The 5,000-nt window shown below is 40.1% G+C and overlaps 1 protein-coding gene and 1 non-coding gene across 2 annotated transcripts in view; one reads left to right on the forward strand and one right to left on the reverse strand.

Moving 5' to 3' along the window:
• The window catches only part of jcada (junctional cadherin 5 associated a), a 46,886-nt gene that overhangs the window by 9,244 nt on the left and 32,642 nt on the right, over window positions 1-5,000 (reverse strand).
• trnas-aga (transfer RNA serine (anticodon AGA)) lies at window positions 2,166-2,247 on the forward strand. The gene has a single exon. It is a non-coding gene; the product is annotated as a tRNA-Ser (tRNA).

The following is a 5,000-nucleotide window of genomic DNA, read 5'->3' on the forward strand; positions in this document are numbered from 1 at the left end:
TCGGTGCAGCTGCACATTTCATGGACGGAAAAGTGTCTTCTGAGTGTCATGTAAACGGCTGTTGAAATGTCAGTGGTTGAATGTGCTGCTCTCATGCCGGGGTTGCGCGGCCGCTGTGCCCCACTAGCCTGCTTCAAGGCAGCACAGACACAGCTTTGTCGGCTTGGCAGAGGAGACCTGGCCCTGCTCAGAATCCATATTTGTATGTGATGATGGAGCAACTCCAGCTTGAGTAGAAACTGCTACCAGATCTGCTTCATATGGCTTCTCCTATTGTTTATTTTTAGTTAGATAACTTGAATAAGTTTAATTTTTTGGTTAGGTTGCAATTTGAAATTGACATTTTTAGATGAACTATCATAGTGAATAACATGGATGGATGTTTTTACATTATAACTAAGCATTAATGGTTGACTTAAGGTGCACTGACCAAAGAACAGCTTAAAAATCACTTAATCCTCAAAGGTTTAAACATGGTTAATCTTGGTTGGCATGCATACACTAGTGCAAACAAGGTACAGTCAAACACCCTGTCACTCAAGCATGTACATACATATCATCCAGATGCACCATAAACACACACTCACACACACATACATGCAGATAAGACAGTGTTAGCACACTGTACTGTACTAACTCTCCATCACATGGTTTCTCTGAGGTCTGAGGCAGAGGTTTCACCTGCTGGCTCTGCAGCCAACACAAAGACCTTATTGTGACCAGTTGGATTCCACTGTTAATCATGGGTGAGATTATAAGACTTGGGAACACACACACTCACACATATACACATGTATTCTGTGTGGGTTTTTCATTTAACATGCTTTCACAGATGCGTACACAAGAGTCACCTGCATGCAAGGAGTCATATGGAGGGACTCATGCACACATATCATTGTTTAGTACAATTCTCTCAACCTGCTGCCACATGAGCGGATTGTGCCGGTCTCATTTTAAGTGTGAGGGCTACTCACCAAAACACACACAGTTTAATGCAGGCTTGATGCTGTTTGAAACTTGGCATTGTGAACAATTAACTATCAAGTATTTATGTATCAAAGTTATGCTATCAAATACATTTTTAAAGCACAGCTGCTTAAAAGGAGTGAATATTACACCATAATGTGTAATAAGAATGCCACAGGTTTGGACTGCCAGAGTTTCAGTTATAGCACAGGCCAATGGCACCATCTGCTGGAGAAAGCATGAGAGCACTGGCACCCCAACTCTGATTTCACATCATTGTAAAATATACTGCAGATACTGCAGATACATGGTATACGATAGCAACTTTGAGAAGAAAAAGTAACTATATGTCATATATGACTAATATATCCAATGCTGTGTTATTAACTGTGTAAAGAACCCACAGACACTCAAGGGATCCACTGATGCAGGTTCACAATAGTATTTTAGTAATTTGATTAACTGTAAAATTGTTTGGGAATTTGCATTGTAAAAGCATAATATCAACTAAGGTGGGTCCTATTCACTAATTTGAGTCCCCAGCATGTGTGTGGCGGGGGCCTTGTGTCAAAACCTAAATAAGTGGTTGTCGTGGCCGAGTGGTTAAGGCGATGGACTAGAAATCCATTGGGGTCCCCCGCGCAGGTTCGAATCCTGCCGACAACGAGTGAAATTTTCACTGTTAAATCTTTGCAAGCTTCTTCTGATAACTCATAGAAGCTGAGGTGGACTGAATTTGCCAAAAAGGGGGGTGTAATGGAGTGAAGAGAATATCCTGAACTCCCTACTTCTATAAACTTACATTCACAACAAGCAGCAACAAGAACCTCTCCTCTGGCACAAGACAACCACTCTTCACAACATATAAAATTAGAAAAGCTATTTTAAAGTCAAAGAAACTCAGTTTTCATTTTGCTTTGCTTCTGTCGAGATTACATGTTTTCTGCTGTCATTTAGCTTCTTAAAGAAAAGAGAAGAAATACTGAGATGAAAATATTTGAAAACATTTAACAATGTTGTATTTCAACAGCTTTAATTTTTCCACATTCGTCTCTTATATGAAAGATGTATGAATGAACTTTGACCTGGAATATGTGTGTGGGGATCACACAGCTGTTTACATGTTGCTGATTCCCACAGGTTGATAAAGTACTAACTGATATAATAACTTAGAATATAGTTAACACATAGAACAGGAAGTTGTCGTGGCCGAGTGGTTAAGGCGATGGACTAGAAATCCATTGGGGTCTCCCCGCGCAGGTTCGAATCCTGCCGACAACGAAGCAAAGTTTTCACTGTTGAAACAGTTGATTGCTTTTCTGATGACCTACAGCAGGTCACTGTGGTACCTGATAACCCACACACACTGGTCTGTTATCAGGGAGGTGACGACAGTTAGACATTAGACTCGACTTCTGAACTCAGGTGGCAATTCTATCCTTAAGGAAAGAAAATGAAAGGTACTTGTGTCTTGTGTTGTTGTGGCTGAACAATTAAGTTGACGGGCCGGGAATGTTCATGCAGTGACACTTTCAGTAGTGTGAGTCAGGCCTCTGATAAACTGCGGCTGCACTGCCTGTTAAAGCAGCTCCATGCAGGACACCTTCAGTGTTACTTTTTGGCTATTTCTGTCACACTCTCTGATGTGGGACAAAGAAGGTACCACATTTGTTTGGAACGAAGAGGTAGCAGTAGATGGAAACTCACATTACTCTGCATTCTTTTGCAGTTTATAAGAATATATATATATATATATATATATATATTATTCTACAATTCTAATCATTTATGGCCGATCTCCCTTTGTCTATGTCAATGGGGCCCTGAGTTTGGTATTAAAACTCGGATTAACTTGACGTTAATCCAAGTAATTTTAGTCACTACAGAAATCATACAGCTCCCAGATATAACTAAATATTAGGCCACACTATTGCAAATAATTGAGTGTACTGCTCCTAACACACGCACTATGACCTATTATTCATTCTTTATGTGCAAGGCAAAGATAAACAAGAAATATTAACTTAAATCTTTACGGGACTCCAGACTAACTTTTTACATTGGTTGCCCTGGTGCACTAAATTTTTTCATGTAGGTGCACCAGCACATAATTCAGGTGCACCCAGAATTTTCCACCATGTCTGTTCAGTCAGTTCCAGTGCACACTGGTAATTTCTGACCACAATTTCTTAATAATTATAAACAGGAATTTCGATTGTCAAACAGGCGTTTCATCTCGCAGCACACAGTTTCCCTTTCAAACCATATTATATATATATTATTGCTACCAACAAAACAAACCTGCCAGTATCTTTTCCCTTTGTTTACATAGTGACCAAACACAAACGGTGCACACACCAACAATCACTCTTTGTCGACAAAATAATGACAAAATAAAATCACTGCAAAACTTAACTGTCGCTTAATTCAAACTGAAGCAAAAACCAAAAGGCTGTGTGGTGGTCTACCTTGTTTGTAGGGCTGTGGTGGTCCAGAGGAGACTACCGGTCCACAGGCCTGTGTCCACCATGGATGGTGTCCACGGGCAGGGTGGCAGCACCTCGGTATAATCATAGTCTGGCGGTTATCCAGCGTTGTCAACATTCCCGGACCTCTCTCTGGTTGTTGACTCTAGTTTCCAAGCAATCGCAAGTAATCCAGATGAAATTATTATATCCTGTTGGATTAGCTAGCAGCAGCCTACAGTCCCGTCACACTGCTAATTAACCACTCACTTCATTAACGAGCGGCCTCCCGTACAGGTTACAGCACAGCAAACTTCAGGCAGGAACAAGCCTGCGAGCTTGGGAATTATTAGGCTGACGATCTAAAACTTTGCTTACAAACTTTTCCTGCAAAACTTCGGAACTCCACCGTAAACTACCGAATTACGTCGTTTGCCCCTCCCCCTCCCTTTTTCATTCTGGCCCTGTGTGCATGCATGCGCATGTCAAATTAGCAGCTCTTTTTTTTTTTTTTTTTTTTTTAATTAAATCCTATATAGACTATATTTTCTTACCCATGAACTTGACATTTCACCCACACAGTAAAAACGTGTACATACTGTTTAACAAATTCAATTTACTTATGTAGCTATCTATTTATCACAATGATCTGTTCATTTAGGCTGTATTTTAACTGGGTTACGCTATTTTAAATTTATGCAGCCTCTGTTCCGTGTAATGCCATCAACATCCTCTGTCAATTAAAATCTTTAAATGCTCAATATGCTCCCTGTTATCCAGGCTTTAACCATATTCAGGGTATGATGTAGAACATAACCTGATCATTTCTGGTCTCTGTATGATTCGAACATTATCAGGTTACTGTTCATTTACACTTTCTACACCCAAGACAGGAAGTCACAGGTTTTAGACAGACACTCCACTGGCCTCATTATTAACAAAATGCCAAACTAACAGCAGCAGTGTACAGGCTTGCTGGCTTGTTCACTGCTGCTGAAACTGAAACTGAATCTAACCACCATTTGATACACATCTGACCATATCACTGTTTTCCACATCTGTGTAGACCAGGGGCCATAGTTTTTTATTACTTATAAAGTCTCTTTGTTCCATTCTGTATCCCTGTAACATGCAATCTTATAATAGAAAAATGTGACCAGTCTGCATTGTAATTTACAGTGTTAGGTCTGCAGCATGTCAGTTATTTATGATTGGGCTGGTGTAAGCTTATGGTGGATCTGTGATTATTACTATTTTGTGTTCTATTGAAAGAGTGTGTGTGTTGGCAGAAAACTTTATGTACAAACTATTGTATTCCCTCTATTAAACCTGTTATTTTGTACATTTAAAGCTAATTGCGATGACCAGGAATCAACCCAGACAGACATCAAACTCAGTTTTGAACAGATTATAGTCTTTCCATAGCAATGGTGGTATAGTGGTGAGCACAGCTGCCTTCCAAGCATTTGACCTGGGTTTGATTTCCGGCCATCGCAGTTAGCTTTAAATGCATGTAACAACAGACTGGGGGGAAAGTAGTTTGTATATGAAGTCTTCTGCCAACACATA

The sequence above is a fragment of the Lates calcarifer genome, linkage group LG24 (assembly GCF_001640805.2).
Source record: "Lates calcarifer isolate ASB-BC8 linkage group LG24, TLL_Latcal_v3, whole genome shotgun sequence".
NCBI lineage: Eukaryota > Metazoa > Chordata > Actinopteri > Centropomidae > Lates > Lates calcarifer.